This window comes from Pleurodeles waltl, chromosome 5 (assembly GCF_031143425.1).
Source record: "Pleurodeles waltl isolate 20211129_DDA chromosome 5, aPleWal1.hap1.20221129, whole genome shotgun sequence".
Classification (NCBI taxonomy): Eukaryota; Metazoa; Chordata; class Amphibia; order Caudata; family Salamandridae; genus Pleurodeles; species Pleurodeles waltl.
This window is the reverse complement of record NC_090444.1, coordinates 1,291,510,791-1,291,534,621: the sequence shown is the minus strand read 5'-3', so window position 1 is coordinate 1,291,534,621 and position 23,831 is coordinate 1,291,510,791.

The window sequence follows — 23,831 nt, the reverse complement described above, 5'->3', positions numbered from 1 at the left end:
GCTGATGAAATATGGCAATATTTTTAAGTTGGGAACGTGCCCAGCAAGTCCACTTCAGAAACTGAGCCCTAACAATAATCTTTATGGACAGCTAGTGTCTTTCACCAGGTATTCTCCCCCTCCATGATCTGAGAAACCATCATACAGATGTGAAGGCCTATGCAATATACTGTGTTGGTATGAGCAGCAAGAGGTATAGAAGATGTAGATGTACCACATTTTGTTTTGCAAGTCACAATTTTTGATCAGTTTGAGAATAGCAAATTGCGAGGCACAAAACAAAATGTACAATTATTAAGCACACTGTTTGCGATTCACAATGGGGTTGCAAATGATCTACCTCATAAATATTCATGAGCTAGGTCGCAATTTGCTACCCCATTGGGAATGGCCAGCACTCACAGGGATGAAGGCCTGCTGGAGACAGCAGACCACCATGTCTGTGTCTGCTTTTCAATAAAGCAGTTTTTTTTTATTGCAGCCTGTTTTCCTTAAAGAAAAATGGGATGCATTTTAAAAATAAAAATAAAAAAGTTTTCTTTTCATTTTTCCAGAGTAGGCAGTGGTCCATGGGACCACTCCCTGCTCTGAAAAAAATATTTTTTCATTCATTGAAAAAGGGAAAGGGGTCCCCTGGGTACCCCTTCCAGTTTGTGAATGGCTTACCACCATCTTGAAATTGGTGGTAATCTGCAAATGTTCTGCAACCTCATTCTGGTCACAAAACGTTTGTACATTCCTTTCACATTCGGTATTAGGTAGGGACGCCCTGAACATGCCCTTTCCTAATACCGAATCATAAAACCCAAATGCGATTCAGTAACAAGTTACCAAATCACAAATTGGGCTTTGTACATTCCAAAAAGCATTTTTCTAGTTGCAAACAGGCTGATTCTGTTAATTGGCCCGTTTGTGCCTAGGAAAATGCTTTGTACATGCGGCCCTTGGTTTCTGTAGCTTTGAAGTTCTGTAACTAGTGGGCTTTGAGCACTTCGCTCTGAAGTAATCTCTCTGATGTTACCATTCTGGGAATGATGATCATTGAGTCAATCAAAAGAGGGACTAGAAGCTAATAAAGCTCCAGCACCCACACTCCTAAATTATCGTAAATATGCAAAAAAGGGATACTGTTCCTTCAGAAAAGGAAAGCCAAAGAAATGAGAAGTTGTCATTCAGGACCAAGAAAGGGACTGATCAACTGGATTGGGGGATCCAAAGTTTCAGAAGTGATTGCCTTCACATACCCAAATGGGTGTCATGCTTCATTATTAGAGTGCTCATACTTAGGCCGGATCTGCAATGCCCAACGGGCCCCTCGAGCAAGCCCTTCATCAGATATCTTCTGATTTTTTGGGGGCAATGATGAGTGCAGGTGAGGGTGCAGTGAGTGTAGGGTGGTGTGCTAGGTGAGAGAAAATTGTCTAAGGGGTACCGGGAGCGATTTTAATAGAGTGGTCCCCTTGACAGGGATAAAAACAAAACAGAAACAGCGCTGTCACAGGAACCTATAAACTTTAACAGCTTCAAAGTATGTGACTTAGGTCAACATGTTTCCTGCTTTGTGGCCCAAATGGATCTGAGGCATTTCTTAAGGACCAAAAAGTTAGAGCCATATCTACAAGGAAAGACACATTGCTGAGTTGTGGCAATGGTGTATCAAAATCACTTGTGCTGCGTCGAGACAGCTTACGATGCCATGGCTGCATTGTATTTACAATACAGCGCACCATGTCGTAGGGTCCCAAGGATGCATCATTAATACTGACACATCTGAGGGAAAGATACCCCAACACTTCTGCCCAAAAAGTGATGCATAGCTGAAGTTGGATTTAGAAGCAGCACAACTTCAGCAATGCATCAAAAACAGATAGGCGATGAATCAGTTCTAACTGACACAAGAAGTCTAGTGTGTGGGGACCAATGTAATAGAGCATGAACTGGTGGAAAAGTCACCTATTACTCTATTATATTGGTCCTGTAAGCAAGACAAATAAGGATGGAGGCTATGTGTCACATTACAGTGGGCATAGTCTGCTTATGTGTACATACATTTTTCCAGGAATAGTTTTATTATTTCAATTATACCATAACAGTTTGACTATGTGATGACATTGATACAACAGATATTCATAAATGGTAGACGTTATGCATAGTTATAAGGATTAACAGCAAGTAATAAGACATGCGTAATGGTATTAGCTAGAGCGATGAGTGAAGTATTCAAACATATACATTATATTTAGCAGTCATTGGGGTTCGTCTGAGATTAATTACGGATGTTCCGTATAAGAAGAAATTAGGTCTCTAGGGCTAAATACAGAGTGGTGGACTTCTTGTCTCTTCCGTAGCCCTTTCGCAGAAGTGTATGCGCGTTTACAGAAGTATACATATAAACGCTGATCCTAAATTAGCAAGAAATAAAAACAGTAACATTCTTAAACAATGGAGTACTATATCTTCAAGTATTTGATGACTGCATGATTGTGCCTTCATGTATGTGGAATCCCCTCGGTGCCGTGAAGGTGTATTAATGTTTTTTGGGACCATATTTTAGCTCTAGATGCCTAGTGTCTACCTTGTCTTGGCATACACGTTTGAGATGGGAGTGCAACAATTGGTAAGTGTTTCGGTGACCTCCTCAGTGTGCCCCTGATTTTTGTTGGGTGCACGGCTATCCTAAATGCTAGTCCGACTCCTCTAAATCAGAGCCTGCGCCTGGATTTTGTAAGTGTGCCAGAATCACCTCCCAGCTGTCTGATAGTGGGTATTTGCGCAGCCCAAGTGCATCTTCCCGCTTCAGTGCCACCCCCTCCGCACCCACCCAAATCGCAAATGACTGTTTCCAAGCCAATTCCATAGGTGCCTCTGCAGATTTCCATCTGCGGGTTATCAGCCTTTTGGCCGTCAAAAAACCCAAATCTAAAAATCTTGTGGTGGTCCTGTGACGCGTGCCTCTGGGGAATTAACCTAGTACGCAGACCTCCCATGTGAACTATATTGTGCATGTCGTGCATGCTGATAAACAGTCTACCACAGCTCTCCAGTAGTTATGTAAGGAGGGGCAGGACCATAACGTGGATGATATCTGCATTGAGATGTTTGCAACGGGGCAAACTGCATCGCAACAAGAGAAATATCTGTTAATGCGAACTGGCGTAAGGTGTGCCCTATGGATGATGTAAAATTGTATATGTCGAAATCTGGAGTTGCGGGCTATAGTAGTATGGCTAGAGAGAATAGATTTCCGCTGCGAGTCCGTGAAGGGGGTAGCCGATTCATTCTCCCAGGCAGCACACAGTGCGCCATGCTCCTGGACCAAGTGAGTTTGCAGTGCATTCGTAAACCACCTAATCTGGTGTCTTCCCTGCTCCATCACCTCTATGTATTGTATTAGTAGATGGGTCGGGGAGGCAGTCGTTAAGTCTCCCCATTCAGTTGATAAAGATCGCAATAGTGAGTTATACAACAGAAACTGTCCTGCAGGAAGGCCCGCTTCTGCGACCAATTTGGGGAACAAAATCATCTTGCCATCACTGTACAGATCGCCTAAAGTGCGCAGTTCCGCAGCATGCCACACCCGTAGTTCAGCTCCTGACGTGACTTCGGAGCCACAAGGTGTTTCCAGTAGGGCCAGGGCCAGGGAGAACAAGACAGTTCCCCTTGTGAGACGCAGGGACCTGCGGTAGCAGCTGTGGGCCACCTTAAGGAAAAGCTGCTCCGGCGGCGCTGAGCGCATGAGTGGGTGAAACAAGTGCGCCACCCGTGCAAGGGACCAGAGGCCCGCAGTGGTTGCCGTATCGGGGAGATGAAGGCCTGCCAGCCATCTGGACACCCATTGGAGCTGGGATGCCAAATAATAATGCTGCAGATTAGGAGCCGAGAGACCGCCCTGCTCCGGTGGCATATAGAGTTTCTTAAGCGCAACTCTGCATCGCCCTTTATTCCAAATAAACTCTCTCCACTTGGGTTCCAGGTCCCTAAAAAAACTGACCGGTATGTAGTAGGGGAGGTTGGGAAAAGTAGTATAATAGTCGTGGTAGTACAATCATTTTCAAAAAAGCAATCCTGCCTGCCACAGATAGTAGCAGCGTTTGCCAAAAGGCCATCTGAGATTTAATGGAGGACACCGCCCTCTTAAGGTTACCGTCAAATAAGTCCTCTTTATGGTGGTAGATATGGGTGCCTAAATATCTAAACGTGTATGATTGCCAAGGAACAGCAACTCCAGAGAGGCGCAGCCCTGGTTTTGGGAGTGTAGGATCGAAGGGGAAGAGGCAGGACTTAGTCCAATTAACCCTTATTCCAGAGAGTGAGGCAAACTGCTGCAGTAATGTCCCGACCACCGAGGGAACCTGCGTGACATCCCTGAAATACAGTATACAGTGATACAGTGTGTAAACCATCGCCTAGGGCAATGCCCCAGCGGGGGCCCTGATCACGTAGTACCGCAGCCAAGGGCTCTATGGCGAGGGAGAACAGCAACAGAGAAAGGGGGCAACCCTGTCTCGTGCCCCTGTACTCCCCCCCATTTTGACCCGGACCTGGGGATTAGTGTATAGTAGTCTAACCATGCGGAGAATGCGGGGCCCAATGCCAAAACGCTGCAGGACCTCAAAAAGGAATGTCCATTCCAAGGAATCTAAGGCCTTCTCCAGGTCGAGAACCAGGCATCTCGCCAATGGCCAATCCTGTTTCAAATAGTGCATAACACGGAACAACCGCCTAATGTTGTGTGATGTATCTCGTGCAGGCACAAATCCATTCTGGTCTGGGTGTACCAGATCCGGCACCATGGGCGCCAGACGCGTCGCTATGGTCTTGGCTGATATTTTATAATCTGTGTTGAGCATTGCTAATGTACGATATGAGCCAAGCTCCATCGGGTCCTTGCCTGGTTTGGGGAGGGACACCAACTGAGCTTCATTCTGCGACGCCGACAAAAATCCTCTCTGCACAGGCTCTTCGTATATGCAGAAAAGTTGAGGCGCAAGGATAGAGGAGAATGTCTTATAAAAATCAGCTGGTAGGCCATCTGGACCCGGAGTTCTACCTGCGGATAGTTCGTGCACACTAGCCTGGATCTCGGAGAGCTCAAGAGGCTCCTCCAATGCGGTCCTCTGGGTCGCCGTCAGGCGGGGCAACACAGTTGCTGAGAGGAATTATGCATAGGTCTGCCGATGTGGAGATGTATCCTAGTCATATAGAGTCGTATAGTGCTGTGTGAACGCTGAGTGTATCTCCGAGGGTGTATGAAACACGATTCCAGCCTCCGAGCGAATCTCCACAATTGGGCCATGGTCTCGTTCGCTCCTGGACAGCCGAGTTTGCCTGACTTATCCGCGGAAGTATGTGTGCGCGCTGAGTGAGCGGCATAGTTTAAGCAACGTAACCGCTCCAGGAGAGATAAGTGCTCGGCCCGAGCCGTTGACAACAGTACTGTCTCAGTGGGACTTCAGGCAATCTCCTGTTCAGGACACAGTAAGTTCCGCTCCATGTGGGCGAGTTCACGCTCCACAGAGCGACGCAGATTCAACTGCGTTCCCATGCAGTGACCCCTAATAAAAACCTCAAAGGCGTCCCATTCCATAAGGCCTGAAGATGCCGTACCTTTGTTATGTGCAAAGTATTCAGGAATTGCCTCAGCTAATGGTGCTTTAAATGCTGCATCTTCCAGGAGCTCGGGCCTAAGTCTCCAAGTGGGGACAGTCGGGGGAGAGACATCCCAGCCCAGACGCACAAGTTGCGGGTTGTGGTAGGAGTGTGTGCAACCCAGATAGTCTGTGTCCAGTACTGCAGGGTATAATTTCTGTGTGCATAGTATTCTATCAAGGCGCACATGTAGAGAGTGCGGGGCAGAGTAATATGAGTAAATTCTATCTGTAGCATTGCGGGGCGCCATATGTCTAGCAGGTGCCAATTTTTAGTCCAGGTGGTCAGTGCGCGTGCAGCTGACACAGTGGGTGAGGTGGGCAGCGGGGGGAAGGAGCAGTCCAAGTCTAGATCCAGCACACTATTAAAGTCTCCTCCCAGTAACCAGGAATGGTCGCTCCACCCCGACAGCTGGTTAGACAAAGTATGTAGAAAGGAGGCCTGATCCACATTCGGAGTATATATGGAGCCCAGTACTATGGCCCGACCAGCAAGTGGCCCCCGCACCAACGCGTAACGCCCCTGATCTCCGGGAGCACCAAACGAGTTTCTTGCAGAAAGGCGATGGGTACCGAGTGTCTTTTAAGGTAGGAGTATATAGAATACCTACGTTTTGGCATTTGTATACCGCGCACATTCCACGTAAGGGCAATGTAGGTATTCATGGTAGTGTTTGGTTGTTGGAGCAGCAACCGATCTGCGCGGCCCATAAGTGCAGGACTTTACATACAATGACGTGGCTCCAGCACTCAATCAGGCAACTTATGTATAGACTCCGTATCAACAGTAACAAACAGAATACCATCAGAGCAGAGGAACAACCGGTTTCCACCCAAACCAAATAACCCTTGAGTTCAACAAAACAGTTATACATGGTAGTTCTCCACTAGAAGGAGTGTGGGGTAGGCCGTGCGACGTAAAGAGGAGCATGTAGTGAGTTGTGCACCCTGGCTTATGTGGATAATTGAGTGGGGGGCCAGTAGCAGTTAATGCCCGTGAACAGCTGGGGCACCAGCGCAAGTCGTGCGGCCTGTTAATCAATTTCCCTGTGAGTTCGCAGGTGCATCCCCAGGAGATTATTGCAATATTACATGGCATGTCTGTCAACAAGATGCTCATTATGTACTAAGTAAAAAAACTGGGATTGTAAAGGATATGACCGTGGGGACCCTAAGTCGCCCAGACAGGCGCCAAAGGATTCTAAAACAAGTAATCTGCTGTACCGGGGTCACCCCCAAGCATGCCGGAGAACTCGACTCAGAGAGTTGATCTGGTGTAGCAGGACGGTCGCTTAGGGGTTGGGAAATTTCAGTTTCTGCTTCCGATGCAGTTGGAGAAGCATTGATGGCTGCTGCCGACTGCAATGCCTTGCGTCGTTCCTCGATGATTTGTTCCAGATCGGGGGCATGTTTTGCCCTCTCTGGAGTTGTGCTACCCGCTTTGCGGCCGTGTCTCACACAGGTGCGCTTACCCCGCGGCACTAGTGGGTTCCCCTCCAGGTCCCGGCCTCTGATACGGCCTGTTGACTCCAGCCATTGCCACGCCGCTTCTGGTGTAGTAAAGAAGTGGGATTTGTTCTCAGATATCATGCAGAGTTTGGCCGGGAATAAAAGAGAGTACTCAAGATGCAGTGTCCGGAGCTTGCGTTTTAAAGGTAAGTAGAAGGCGTGGTCTCTCTGCACAGCTAATGTGTAGTCCGGAAACAGCATGACCTGTGCGTCATCGACTCGAGGCGGTGATGATGATCTCATGGACCTGAGGATAATATCCCTGTCTGCATAATGAAGCAAACGAATTATAAAGGGACGCGGGACGCTTCCCGGGGGTCGTGGTCTTGTAGGAATCTGATGCGTATGCTCCACTGAGAAGAAAGGTGTCAGAGTTCCGTCCGGTATCAATCCCCAGAGCCAGGCTTTAGAGTAGGCCACAGCATCACGACCCTCCACGCCCTCCGGCAGGCCAATAACACGTATATTGGTTCTTCGGGTGTGGCCTTCTGCATCCTCAACACGACGCTCCAATTCTCCCATGCGTGTCAATGCGTCTCCCATTTTGGTCTCTAGACGGGATTTCGTGGGCGCCAATTTGTCTATTCGTACCTCAATTGTGCCTGTCTTTTCCGCCAAATTGCGGGGATCTGCATGTAACAAAACAAGATCGCTGGCCACCTTGTCTATTTTGGCTTCCAGAGATGAGTGGGCCGCTCCAGCGAGTCGCCGATGCGCTCCACCACCGCTAATACGGCATCGGGTTTTTGACTGTCTTGAGTTGCGGCGTCCTGTGGATGCTTAGCACCGGTTCCAGAACGGAGGCAGCCGGTCCCCGCCATATCCAGAATCTTAAAAAATGTCAGTGGTAGTATAGGTCGTTTCTTCGCTAACAAGGTAGCACACAGGGGATTCCGTCCCGTGGGGCCCACCAGCGCACCCAGTCAGGCCAAGGGGACCTAACAGCGAAGGTTGTTTCAGATTGTGTCCCAGCTGCGCAGTAAGGTGAGCCCGCTAAGACGCACGCCCACATCCTCCCATCTGGCTGAACCGCATGGCTTAGCTTTCCTCCATGCAGCCCAGCGAGGGCCGGCTTCCAGCTCCGGCACAGGGACCAGTGGTAAGGCAACTTCCAAGTCACACCATCAGCAGGCTGTAGCGATGTTTCGTCTATTTGGGTTGGGTTGGGCCCTCTTGCATGCGCTCCCAGAATGGCATTGCGCCGCAGCACGAGCAGCCCAACTGACAAAGTCCTTTTTATCCGCTAGGTGCTCTGTCCCGCGGGCCGCCCCGTCCAGTCCAACAGCCGGGCGCACCCGAGCCACTTCTCATCCAAGCTGCGCAGGAGCAGGCCCACGTCTCCCCCGTAGCGCCCGCAGCACTGCACCAGAGAACCCGGCCCTCCGCACTGCTGTGCACCCGGGTGCATCGTCCTCCACCGCAACTCACTTGACGTGGGCACACGTCTTGCCCCAGCGACTCCACAGACACCGGCACCCCCACGGGCCAGATGTGGCAGCAGCACACTCCACCAATACGGCCTCATCTTCTCGCCTCGCCCTCGCAGGCCACCGCCCGCAACTGCACACGGCCCACTTCTGTCCCGCGCTGCGCAGCGGGGACCGCAGTCGAGGTCCCCGGACTCTCAGGGAGACTCAGCACCGTGGGGCGCCAGATGTGTAGATATATTTGGCCCCTCTTATGCTTTATGATGCCGGATAATCCGAGTTGCGACGCGGAGCTCTATCAGCTCGCGTCCGCCATCTTGGCCAGCTTAGCCACGCCCCAAGCTTATGTGTACATACATACCGACGTATGCGTGACATATTGAGTGACAGTGTAATGTAAGTGGACGCGAGTATATGTTGTAATTTAAAGTGGGAAATCATGTGTTATCTACCTAATGTGTGCTTTGGAGAATGCTTGGCTATACCTGGGTGCCCATTCCCATATGGAGATGTGACAATCCTGGCCTGTCCCTTCCCTGGAGTACACAGCTTCACATTGCATTTCTGCAGTGGATGTTAATATGCCAGGTGCCATAGTACCTGGTTGTCCAAGGGATCCTACATTAGCATTGTTAAATGTGTTGGCCTATTACACATTGAGGGAATGTGATATACTTACTTTTTACAGTGTGTTAAGTGACTTCAGCTGGTCAGATTCTCATTAGAAAGCCACTGCAATCTTTCCTACATCTGGGTTGAAGAGGCATAGGAATTTTTACACATTCCAGGCTTAATGCGATACATCTAAAGGATGCATCACACATTGAAAAACGTATACATATCACAGAGTTAGTCCTAAGAGGGTTTTATGAAGGAACACCTACCCTGCATACTTTATAAACTGCGTGGTGCAGCCAGTTCCGCTGGTGGTATTTTTTAATGCAGGCCTACAAAAACTGACGTATTGGGCCTAATGTGTCATTTTGTAAATATGGGGCAATATGAAGCAGAGAATGCACCGCTGATGCGTAAAATAAAAATGACGAAGCAGCAGCTCAAGCTCTTTGTAAATATTCCCCTTAATATCTACACCTGATTGGGAGCCAAAGTATGTGAAATGAAAATGCCCAATCAATGTATGTTCACTATACCTACTACTGGACAGGACAGCAAGGTTCCCACCTGTAAAAAAGAAAAGAGAGACAGCTATTTGGGGTTGTCAGTGCAGACTGGGAGGGTTGACACTACCTTAGCACAAGTAACATGCCCTCATTTATATTAAAAACATGCCGAGTGCGTATAGGCGCCCTAAAGTGAGATGTTCACAATCATAAAAAAAAGCCAGTCAGGTGACCACATGTGAAGAGCACTGCATTACATAAAACATAGCACCAAAAACAATTGGGACATGATATATTGCAGGGTAGCGTATCCCAGTAGCAAGTAATAGGGATCTTACCCTGTTAGAGTACTAATTGTGCCTCTTGAGTCTGTGAAGAGGACTGCGCTTTGCTGTGGAAATAAACTGATGAAAAAAAGGTGTACCTGTTAGGAAGAAGTGGAGGACAAGAAGTAAAAGATAACACACATTGTAAGAATTTGTCACTACTCATGTGGTCCCACACAGTAGTTTACCAGTGACCTGCCCTCCTCTGCCAGCCTGGAAGTGACAGCTCTGCAAGTTATGAGAATACCTGAGATTTTAATTGCACTAATCAATCCAGGGAATATCGTTGTTTATTCTCGTAATATGGGTGGCTAAACGAACAAAGCACTGTTGTTACTTCCTGAATAGGAACTGTTTGTCCCAGTGATTACGTGCCTCGAGGATGGTCCACCGGACCATCAGGAGTGTGGTTCGTGGCCGAGAAATGTGCACACATCTTGGTAGTAGTGCGTTTGCACCGTATGTTACTCCGGTGCTCCATGATTGTAGTTTTAGCTTGCCTTCTTGTCACGCCAACATATCTAAGCATGCAAGGACAGGTGATATACGCAGCTCTTTAGCTTGCAGTTTGTATGGCCTCTCTGTGTCCATATGTGTGAGTGATGTAGTTTGTTTTCCTTTGTTGCTTTTGAGAGATGGCAATCTTGTTTTAGCTGGTATGCTGCCTCGAGGCGTCTTATTTGATAACACTAGTTGCACTACTTTTACAAGTGTGATTTTAAAGTAGAGAGACTGATCCGAGTACTTGGTGGAGTGAGCCTCTATAATGAGGAATGAGAGATCCATGCTAATACGATCGCCAAAGGAGGAGGTTCTTGTAGTCTCCCATGATGTATCGCAGTGATACTCAAAGTAAGGCCCGAGAGCCACCAGCAGCCCTCTGAACCTTCACATGTGGCCCCCAGCCGAACGACTACTGTTTACTTGAGACATCATTAACATTCAGAAAAATATTAAAGGGCCAAGCGTGTAGTTCCATGTTCACCAAAGTAAAAGAGAAGAAGCAAATAAAGTGCCCTTCACCACTTAACATTATGAACAGATTCATTCTTTGAGAAATCTTAAAACAAAAGTGTAAGAATGTGATGCAGTTTCTTCTGAATTCAAAAAAGATATTTCATGAACATGCAGATGTGTTTCACATTAGTACATCAGATTATATCAGTGCATTCTGAAGTATTTTTTAAAACTGTTTACAAAAATTAATGCAGAAATATTAATGCCCCCTACCACCCGTACAACATTGTGAATAGTGAACTAGGAGGCAAGTCATTTGCCACATGGAACCCTCTGAGTTGTCTGGGTTGTATTTACACATGGATAACATTATAGTTTATTAAACCAATCACAAGTGAATGTTTTGTGCAGTGTATATATGTTTCATGGATCATATAGTTTAATCAAGTGGTGAAGCCGGGATTGATACTAGTTTTTCTTGTTTCACATTGTGCAATTCTGTTTAATTTCTACACAATAACACTTGTCTCTCTCAAGGTTATCATAGCAAGCAGAGAAGACTTTCCCAAAGTATGGTAGAGGCAGAGCGATTCAAAGACAGCATAAGACAGTATTGCCAAATCTATGGCATATTAGGGGCTTCATTTAGAGGACCGTATGGAATGCAAAACTCAAAATAACACCATGACTCACTGACCATACCATGATTATGACCATGTAGACCCCTTTCCCCTTCGGTGCCCCACTCCCACTGTCTTGGCATTAATGAGGCCCCTGGCACATTACAGACCATACTTTGTGCCCCTTGTGAAAATGTTTGCGAGTACCCATGATGCAGCGAGTATATGAGTGGTGCCTATTGCTTCAGTTGGTTTAATCACCTCCATGCGCTGAACGCACCACTTTTAATAACACCTGGAGTCCAGGTGAGGTTCTGCACTGGTTTCAGATGTGTACGAGTGATTTGAAGGAAGAGAGACTTATCCGAACATAACGGTGAGTTCTTGCATCGGTCACGGCTATTTAATACGTGGTCCAAGATTACTGTTTTTTTTTTTTCACACTGGACGCTTTCCATATCTGTTTATTATATAAAAGACACTATGTAACGAGAGATTGGTACACCAATGTGAAGGTGTAACATGGGAAGAGTATTTCCATTCTCACTGGAGCATATTTTGGGGGTTCTTCGATTTACTTAAGATTCTAGTTAATTTAGAACACCCGTACATTTTAGAGGGTATGGCGAGTGTTTGACCAGATAATATTCCGTATTTACCCTTTGAATACAGCAGTAGTCACATACAGAACACAGGTTACTTATTATTCTGCATCATCAGCCGTAGTCAGGAAAACGTTATTGTAGAAATACATTTGTCATAAACACGTCATAAAGGCCCCTAATAGAAACTGTAGCAACTCATTAGATAACATAAGGAGTATCAGAAACACTACATTACTAGTATTGCCCAAGCCCAGAGCATTATGAGGTCATGGCCACATTACCACGAAGGCCTTTATCATGGTCACACGTGGTGTGATAGCCCAAAGCAAAGATAACATCCTCCTACTGGAACCGGCGCTTCTGCCGGACGCAGGCCGGTGAACCCCAATGCCAGCGAGGTACACAGCAATTCAGCCGGTGGTTATAGTACACCAACATTATGGGGGGCAGCCGGCACCACTCCTCCTTCATGGGCTGCCTCACCTTAGCTGTGTCCCAGCCGGGCAGGGGGTCTCCATACCGCCAGCGTGGTGGGACTGGAGAGATCGGGCCTCCTCTCGACAATGGGGGCCCCAGAGTGGGAAGGAAAAACAAACCAAGGAGGGCTCAGCAGTGCGGGAGACCTCCAATGAGGCCCCTTCCCCACCCACAACTTGGGAAGTAAGTAAAGCCTGATGGGGTCAGGAGCTTCAGACGAGGCTTCCTCCCCACCTGTCTGGTCCAGCATCTCCCTGGGGTACTGGCGGAGTAGGGGGCCTCTGGTGAGGCCTCCTCCCGGCCCCCCCAAAGGATCCTGCACCGAACGTGGTGCTCGAGCCTTCTTCAGCCCTCCCAGGCTGCAGCTGTGATCGCACTGGAGTGGGGTCCAGTGGATGCCCTGGGGGTGCTCTACTGAGCCTGCGTCACCCCGGGGGCACCGGTAGGAGCATGTTCACTCCAAGTTTCCCCTCTTCGTGCCCCAAGGGCACAGGATAGAGCACACCTTTGATGCGCTTGTTAACCAACAGCCACCCTAGTCGCAGTGGTGATCCCCTGACCCATCAGTGCACTCCCAGGGAGTCTAGAGACAATCAGAGCGCCCAGCAACGTGCTCTCGGGGCACACTTAGTTACGCAAACGCACCCTCACAGTGCTACAGTGCTTACCAAGGAATCGCTGTCCAGGTGCCACAGGCAGTCTCAAGGAAACTCTCCTCCTGCACTGCAACAGATGATGGCAGAGGTCAGGGGCCATAGTACCAAGCCCCTGGGGGGACACAAGATAGAGCACAGGGCGGTAGGGTCCAGCAACAGGCCAGTACAAAGTGGAAGCAAACAGTGGCAGTTTCTTCTGTGGGTCACAGGTCAGCAGCAGCAGTACATGGCAGTTCTGGTGAGTCCCTCCAGCAGCATTCAGTGTCCAGTTCCTAGTATGTTTCTTGTGTCAATTGTGGGGAAAAATCCTCTGTTCTTATACTCAGTTCTGCAAAACATTTCCATTGAGGAGGAGAGGGGGATTTCAACCAGTTACAACTGGTTTTAGGAGTGTCCCCTCTCTCCTCCAGCACAGGCTCCAAACATCAGTTAGGAGTAAGCTGCAAAACACCAGTCATAAGCACAGAGAAATACTCACTTTCTAGAAGTGCCATTTCTGTAATAGTAATATAAAATCCACCTACATCAGTAAGCAGAATTTTACACTACCATTTCAACCATACCAAACATTCCTACACTGCCCCTCATAAATCAGACAGTACCCCTAGACATAAGGCAGGGCATTTCCAACGAAATCCTATGGGAAGGCAGCACTCACAGCAGTGAGAAACCAAATAGGCAGTTTGTCACTACCAGGACAGGCCACGTTACTAGGCACATGTCCTGCCTTCTACATACATGAACCCTGCCCTTAGGGCTAGCTAGGGCGTACCTTAGGGGTGATGTACATATAGTAAAAGGGGTGTTCTGGGCCTGGCAAGTAAATTTAGATGCAAGGTCTCTGTGGCAGCAAACTGCGCACGCAGGTCCTGTGCCAGCAGGCCTGAGATAGGTTTGAAAGGCTACTTCAGTGGGTGGCGCAAGCAGCGCTGCAGGCCCAATAGTAGCATTTAATTTACAGCCCTGGGTATGGCGATACCACTGTACAAGGGACTTACAGGTAAAATAAATATGCCAATTAGGTGTAAGCCAATAATACCAAGTTTACAAGGGAGAGCACATGCACTTTAGCACTGATTGTCAGTGGTAGAGTGCCCAGAGTCATAACGTCTGTCAAAAGGGTCAGAAAAATTAGGAGGAGAAGGCAAAAAGTTTGGGGAATGACCCTGTAGAAAGGGCCAGCCATGAACATTGATTGTTACATGAACAAATTGAGTTTAGTTTGCTATTTAAGGGTTTCTAGTAATTGTCTTCATGCTCCATCTTTTTAGTTGTGAATATACTTTCCCGGGGGCAGTGAGGCTCATGGCGCTCTCCATCTTTTCCTTGTTAAAATGTTTTCATATTGTCACCTCATTCCACAACCCCAGAGATTTCTCCTACTGTTACCTTCCCTTACATCAGAGGTCTTCAATCTGTGGTTTGCGACCCCCAGGGGGGCTGTGGAGCCCTGGAAAGGGGGTCATGCATTCTCCAAGCCTATCCTTAAAATGCTTCAGCTTAAATTTAATTAATTTAGTCTCCTGTGCTGTGAAAGGAAGCTGCACAGACAGCTAAAGAAGCCTTCGTGCCAGGGGCCTGCTTCCTTAATGAAATCCAAATGTGAGCTACAGAGTTGATCTGCAAATGCAAATGGTGAAATATACAAACGTAAAGGATGCTTCGGAGCCGGTTATGGCTTTAATTGATCCAATCACTCAAAGCTTTGTGATTACAAAGATTTGTTCTTTTTGAGTGGTAGTGCAAAGCGTTAACAACTGGGCTGTAAAGTGTGTATTTTTAATTGTAAATGTATGTACATAGTGCTTACTACCCCTGAGGAGGTGTTGAAGGGACAGCTATTTAAAAATGTATTACACATGGTCTGGTATTACTTAATTCTACATTTTGGAAACACCATTTTATCTTAAACCTATTTGTGCATTTTGTAGTGGCTTATCTTATACTGTGTGTAATGCGAATAAAAAATAATGACTTAAATGTTCACAGTACTTGTACTTTCTGTCACTTGCCTTGACGTTGTGGCACTAAAATACGTGTCACTATTCTCCACTGCACCAACCCAGATTTAATTCTGTGGCTGTCTGGTTACACACAGACCTCGGCAGTGCATTACCTAGTAGAGGTTTCACAATTCCCTACAGTGCATATTCCAATGAGTAACCATTTTCTTTTATTTATTTTTCTTTTAAGCTGCCTGTTATTTTATAAGTAGCTAGCTGATGGTGAAAAACTGAAAAAAACGTATAGAATATTTTGGGGCATATTTATGAGAGGCTGGCTCTTTCAGAGCATCATTTTTATTGAAGTTGCAGCAGTACAAGCCTCTCAGTCATACCTATGAGGTGACACACAGCCACCCTATGCAGCTTTGCATGTCCTCATTGATTTGGAGTAAGTCAAAGCAGCGCAAGCCGCTGCATCATGGACATCATTTAGGGTTCACCAGGGGTCGCACCTGCGACCCCCAGCTTGCCTCTTGAGTGCCTTGGCACTGCCTCTGCGACCCCTGGCCTCAGAGGTGGCAAAATCAGTGCCAGGAACGCAAGGGCAGCTCATTGTTATGGATGTTGCTGGGGTCCCCAGTTCCTTGTTTTCAGTCCGTTTTTTTTATTTCACTAATAGTGAAAAATATGTTATTCACTATTAGTGTAATTAAAAATGGAGTACAGTTAACTAGAATATGACCCTTCTTTGTAGCTGAGTTAAGTAAAAACCACTTTTGTGTATGTTGTGTGCATGCTTGCGGGTGAGAGTGTGCTTATGTAAAAGAGTGAGTGTATGATTGAATGCGTGTTTGTGTAAGCATGTGTGTGTGAGTGAAAGTAAAGATGAAATGGCGGGTGATGTCACTTCCAGTACCCCTGCCATTTTAGTGAATTGATGTCCATGTGCTGCGTTGCCTTGCTCTGCGTCAAGGAGGCGTTCCATGGGCATTGAAGTGGGTGCTCCCACGCAACACCCATGGATTTTGCCACTGCCCCAGATTTACAAAATCACATTAAATGAAGCTGTGCCAAAACCTTACAAAGGCATAATGAGGAGAAATGTTTTTAATTCTCCTCATTTTTGCCTCTTTCCATGTGTGTTTCATTCTGCTACACACATGGAAATAGGAAAATACCTCTCAGGATTGCTTTTGTTTAGGAAGGTGCCCCTTCCTGCACAAAAACAATCCTGCCTACGTTGGTGCTAGGCAGCAATTTGAGCACCAGCACAGGGGGAAAGGACAGGAATGCACTGTATTTAATAAAATAGTGCAATCCTGCCCTTTTATATTGGCATAGGGCAGTGTAGCAAGAAGACTTGCGGTGCTGCCCCACGCCAATTCTTCATAAGTGAGGACCTTTTAGCCACAAATTTGACCAAACCCCCACACTCACTGACATTTGGTTAGCTAAACATTGTTTCATATTATTTCCTTGCCTTAATCATGATTTGCAGAGGGAATTGCTGATGTTTATGATAGTTGATGATGAGGAGTACCAGGTTCTAGAAATATGTGTCAGGATGGGACCTTATGCCTAAAAAAACAAAAAAAAACAATTGAGAGGGGGTCCCAGCATCAAAAGGTTTGATGACCTCTGCCTTACATGCACTTACTCAAACTGAAAAGTCTTCCAAGAAGGTAGGTGATTTAATTTGAGTAAGTACATATCACCTCAGAAATCCTGGTTCTGTTGAAATAATTTCTAGTTTAGAAGTGAAAAGGCACTTGTTTTGCCCACGGATGAAATTCAAGGATTTGAACTATTTGTCTCTCAGGCACCATGAAAGCATAATTAAAAATATTTATAAAAGTAGTCATTTTGCCAACATCAATGCAATGCCACAAATCTTTCTGTCTACTCTAGTTTAATATCCTTGGAGTTTATGCCTTAGAATATGGCATTATCGGAAAAGAACATTGCGTGCAGCCATCATTATGAACTTAGCAGGAAGGGAATTACCTGCGGAAGTGTATTATTGTCATTACATTGTTATTTTAAGTGGAGCAGCATCAGTAAAAATTGTTCCAACCCAATGAGTCACAGGAAAAAAGAGCACTCTAACTGGTATTCGTAAAGTGCACAAAGTTACTCTCTTTTGATCACTGGCTGATTGCACTTAGCGGAATGAACTACGGTAGAACCCACTGACCTTGGCTAGACAAGCATTGTTTAGCACAATTAAGTTTTGTTCTGAAAAATCAATTATATTTTAAATTGTGAAGTATTTGTTTCCTCTTGCGTCTTTGAAACATACTTCTAATCTTGTCAGAACTATTACTGTTCTATACTTTTAAAAGAAAACTAAATCTAAAATGTTGGCGATGTCAGTAAAACGTACCAACTCACAGCATTAACAAGTGTATGTAATGTTGCATGTGGATTCTTGTAGGGCCAAAAGGCCTTGTGCAGTAGCCATGTTTTGTTCTGCTCCTAATTTCAACATTCTGAAAAACGTTTGCTGCTGCTAAAATCTGAAGGAGGTAGATAACCTGTTTTGAAATCCTGCCTTAATCACCCTAATATTATGGGTCCAACTGCTTCAAGTGCTGCTTTTCAGACCTGTACCTGCAATGAGATGTATAAGATTAGAGACTTTTGTGTAGTGCTGTACCCATTGTGGGGGGGTGCAGGCCATAATAAATATGCATTATAAAACCATGCCCAAACATTTGGTGGATCAGGGATGTTTTCAACCTCAAAGTCTATTAGGCAATGTGTCCCTACAGACAAGATTCAAACTGCATTTGAAAATAAAGGGCCTCATTACGACCCTGGCCGCCGGCGGTAAGCTGGCTGTAACACCGCCAACAGGCTGGCGGTGTTCCGCCAGCTATTATGGCCATGGCGCATTAGCCATGGCCATACCGCTGTCCCCTCCAACATACCGCCAGGCTTCCGCCTGGTGGTCATAATCCCCAGGGCAGCAGTGCAAGCACCGCTAGCCTGGGGATTATGAGTCCCCAACCACCAGCCTGTCCACGGCGGTAAACACTGACATGGAAAAGGGGGACTCGGGTGCCCTTGGGGGTCACTGCACTGCCCATGCACTTCCCATGCACTTGGTGTGGGCAGTAAAGGGGCCCCCAGGCACAGCCCCATCGCGCATTTCAGTGCCCGAATTTTGGGCAGTGAAATGCACAGCAGGTGCTTCTGCACCCGCTGCACATCAACATTGCCGCAGACTCGTAATAGACCAATGTTGATGTGACTTTTCCGCTGGGCCAGTGGACGTAAACACTGTTAACGTCCGCTGGCACAGCAAAAAAAGTCATAATTGGGAGCCAGATATACCGCCAGCACTGGTGGTACACTTGCGCCCGCATCTTCGGCGGTCTTTTTAAAAGACCGCCAAAGTTGTAATGAGGCCACAGTTAGTAAGAACGTACTAACTCAAACAGGGAGTTTGAGATTTGAACTTTTAATAAATATAAAGGATTGTTGCAAAATTTATAAGCACATCATGGAAAACAGTATATTGCAAATACAGCTGTAAACTCATTAAAGTACATAGAAATCACTTGCCATACGGGCTATTGAATGCTAAATGATACAATAATAATGATCAAAACAATTAGAAAAATGCTCAGTATCAAGTGTGCAGCAAAATCTGTAAGAAATCAGACAGCATCCCTGGAGGCTCAGGAAAATTATCCCAAAAGTTCTGACGCACCCCTAGATTCAAGAAATTTCTTGGAACTGCAAAGTCAGCATAGTATGATCATAGCTTCATGTAATTTCTTTATTGTGTCCTGGTCCTTTTTCATTTCAAGTTCCTTTAATATATTAGTAATTTCTTTCCGTATGTTATCCAAATCAATTTCAAGGAGGCATCTGTATTAATTAGTGATACAATTAATGATACTAATGAAGACCATAATGAGAAAGCAGTCTAATCAATTTATCTAAAGGTACATTGACTGAAGGTACATTGACTGATTTTGAAGAGTCTCGTTTGTAACTAAAGTTGATGAGTTTAAATATGCCAAAACAAGATAGATAGATAGATTCTTTATTGTACAATTAATCAACATCATTACAATATTGCTTCTAAATTCATGGTGAGCTCAATAAGTAGTTGGTGATTCACACATAAATGCTTAAAGGATACACAGCATAATAACAATCAAATGCAACAGTTGAAAGTAAGAGAAGAACTCCCTCCCCACAGTAATTTGGCAAAACAAGGGTTGATTATTTGTATTTATTAGGAAGCTGAACTCATTAAAAGTACATAAGATTTATCCCAAGAGAGATTATTGCAATAATTATAATATGAGGAATTGGGATCTTACTACTGGGGACATTGGTTATTTGATCTCTTTGGAAGATGTTTTGCAGGATAATACACTTGAATTGAACTCAGTTATATAAAAGAGCCAATTTCTGATGAACTTGGGGTTAGACCTAAGAGGCATATTTATGAGTAGGTTTGCATCTCGTTCCCACCATGCAACTTGATACATGTGTGACGCAAACCTTAAATGCGATTTATAAAGACATGCAAGACCACTTTGCATGGCCCTGAGTGGCTCCATAAATCTGGAGTAAGGCAACCCAGCGTAAATTGTTAAGTTGCCTTACTTTGTGCCAGGGAAGTGTTACCATGGGTGTTGCATGGGTGTTCCTATCCATGGATTTTACCACATTCCCAGATTTACCAGAAGTGGTAGACCTGGGAATGTGCCAAAAGCCCCAGGTGAGGTGTAACAAAGAGAAGCATCTTTATTTCTCCTCAATATTTCCTATTTCTATGTGTGCTGCATCCAGCAGCACACATAGAGAGAGGAAAAGCCTCAAGGGATTGTTTTTGTGCAGGAAGGTGCCTTTCCTGCACAAAAACAATCCTATATGCAACATGCGTTGGCGCTAGGCAGCCCATTGTGTGCTATTGCTGGGGAAAGGACAGGAAAGCGCCTTATTGGAAAAAAGATATGGCACATTCCTGCCTTTTCCCTGTGACGCAGCACAGTGCAGCAAGGTGAGTCACTGTGCTGCATCACTTGGCCATAAATATGACCCTAAGTGCCATCAGTAAAAGTTGCTTTAACCCGAAATCCACATTTATTCCTGCAACACTCCACAACAGTACTGATGTTTTTCATGACGTTATTACTAAAGAACTGATGTCCTTACTAAATCTTTGTTCCACACCAACACAATTTATCTTGGCTACAAAAGGAGGCCTTTAAATCATTGCATAGTGACACTGCTTTTAACAAATTCTTTGGTAAAGGGGGTAACATAGTCATTACGATGCGCTGGACTCCAGAGTGGGACAACATATCCCAGACTGCTCTGTGACCCCAGGAGGCAGCCATTTTCACCAGCACCTGCATCCAATTGACCACACCAACGAGCGATATAAAGTGCATGGGGGCACTTCGCAGCGTGGGACGCGCCGAACTCCAGAGTGAGAATACATATCCCAGACTGCTTTGTGGCCCCAGGAGGCGGCATTTTCACCAGCACCTGCATCCGCTTGATCAGACCAACAAGCGCTAAAAAGCGCATGGGGGCACTTTGCTGCCCGGGCCAAGGGTGGGCCCATGCACGCCCATCGGAGCCCGGAGGTGGCTGGGCTGGGCCACCGCCCTAACATCTATCACCAAGTAGGCCTCGTTGACTCTCTCCTTTTTATTATAGTATCCTCCTGCAGGTTGTATCATTGAACTAACTTTCTATAGAACACTTATCCACTAATTACAATCCTTTGATGGGTAAAAGGAAAGCAACAGAGGGTAAGGCAGGAGCGGTGTTAAAAACCAAGCGGAAAAGGCATACGCATGCAGCTAATAACTGTGTTATGGACAGAATTGACAAACTTCTGAGCGAATGCGAAGAAATTTTAACCTCTTCCCCGGATAGTGGCTCCAAAGAAACTGGGGGCGAGTGTTCCCCAGTCAGGAAGGGGGCGGGTCACAAGAACATTGCTGACATATTTGTAAAACTTGGTCAACAGGTCACAGCCACTATATGGCAGGGGGAGGGTAGGAATGTCATCACCCACGCTCCCTCATTACCAGTGAATGAGCCATCACTAGATCTTAGTGACACTCTTCAGACTACCAACCGCTTTAGCCCTTTAATCAATATTTCAGACCCACATGATGACCCCAACCCAGGCATCAGGGTGGTTGGTTCACTAGACGTAAATGTGAATTTAGCCCAGAAAAATGCACAGTACATCTTATGCATACAAAATTTAAAAAGCGTGGTGTCAGAAATCAAGTCTATGGTTAATTCCTTAATCGCAAAAGTCAAGCAGCCAAGTCCTTCAGACGCCACGGCCAACATGAATCATATCTGTAGCCCAATGCCAAGTCCATCAGGTACCCCAATGAAGTTGCCAAAATTGGCAGCGACTAGTTGTGCTGGCCAACCTTTAGCGGGTGCTAAGATCAAGAACTCTTATCAGCCTCCCCCACACAACAGCTTAGGCGTAGGAAAGGCATCCGGTGTCTGTTATCAAATCCCTATATCTACGAGCGACACTGTTCCTAAATACACTGCACAGCCTGCCATTGACCTGTCCCACTTTAATAACACTGTTCTAATGGTCAACGTTCCCAAACTACACCCACTGGCACAATGGGAAGGGGAAGACTCTGTCAGAAATAAGGCAATTCATTGGATTCCCCATGTGAGAGGCTGCTACTCTTTAATACGTGTGGATATAATTGATGCAGTCGGAAGGCCCAACCCAGACACACACTTTGATATGTTACAGTTGACATTTAAGGACAGGAGCATGGTGGATAATCTGGTGGCCCTAGACACAAGGACAAGTGCCCTAGGGCAATCCTGTATCCAGTTCAAATACTCTAGACTGCCTGCGCACTATGGGGTTCGCCTACCCATTGTCCAGCAGGTAACCTATCTGCTCTCAGTGAGAATGATTGACTTGAAGTACCATCCAAAACACATGTTTAACTACCCTCTGACTCAACAACTGTCCCTGGTCTGGCTGTAGTTCCCAACATTGACACCACAACCACCCACGTTCCTCTTTCTAACCTGTTCCATCAGACCGCTCACGACCCATTGTACAACCGTGATAACATTGTAATTTCCTTTCCCGATGAACATCGCTTGCCAATCCAGGAACAGACAGCTAAGCCTGATAACACTACACCTATGGTTAGGCTAGCTCCCCTACATGGATACCACCAGTCAACCCAGGACCCGCAGGGCAATAGTGATAATGTCCCCCGTCCCCTTAACCAACTCCACCTGCCAAACCAACGTCTGGTAGCTAACCCTTCAAATATCACATCAGTGGACAGGGGGTCCCTCTAACCACTGGGATACGACTTGTCTCAGATCTGTCCTCTCCCTCCCGTACTTTACCTCCTTTATTGAGGAACATGACATATTTCTTCTTCAGGAGACATGGTCGATTGATCCACTTTTTAGGACTGGCTACTCTTCGCCTATCATTCGGGACGGACACAGTTGTGATCATTTTTAACATCTATACTAGAGGGGTCAGAGGGGGTTGGGTCTCTAAAATCCTCAGTGTTCTGGAGACATTTTTGCAAAATTGGGCCCGGCCTCACAAAATCATTGTGGCAAGTGGCTTCAATGTCACATTTGAACCTCTTGACTGGGATGAGCTTTGTACCCACGAGGAGGATCAGGCATGGTCTATCCCTGCCTTGGATATCCCACCCATCAAAAGGTAGTTGCAGGTTGCTGTCCAAGTAAAATCATTGACTGTGGAACTTAGACTTGTGGCACTTAAAGGCAGGACTAAATCTGACGCAAAGGGTTGCCATACATGTAACAAAATCAACAACACTAGTAGAATTGATTATTGTTAGTCGACATAAGATTATGGCCCCTAGTCATTGACATGATGTTTATTGAGAGATCTGAAAGTGACCATAACACTCTTTCAGTCTATATGTCTGCTTTGTATAACTACTTGTCCATGATTAACACCCCAGTAACCGCACCAGAAGGAATTAGTCTGGTTAATGACAAATGTCACCTAAAGTGTAATAAGGTTTTGGCTCGACCAACGCTCATCAGTGCTGCTAACAACACCTTGAAGACCACATTGATGGGTTTAGAGGTGGGTCCTGTAATCTCCAACTAGAAAATAAGCTTAACTCACACCTCATGCTTCGAGGGCATTGCCGCCCACTTCTCAGTAGAGATAGTTCTTGATGGCAAGATGCCTAAGGGTAGGCATCGTTGGTTTAATAAAGAGTGTCGGTCCTCAAACAAGCATTTAATCCAAGCTAATAAATCTTAGGATGTAAGCGCCATTCGTTCAGCTAGAAAGTCTTAAAAATCAGCTATCTGCAAAGCCAAACATGAACAAAATTACTGTAGTGATTCCTGGTCCTTGGCAGCGCTCGGCCCAAGAAATAGCGCACTGAACATTACTACTAATATTGCTCCAAAGGACTGGGTAGACCATTTTAGTGGGTTGTTCTCCTATGACCATGATAGTATAATCTCTGAACATAAGGACTCTTGCTCAAATATC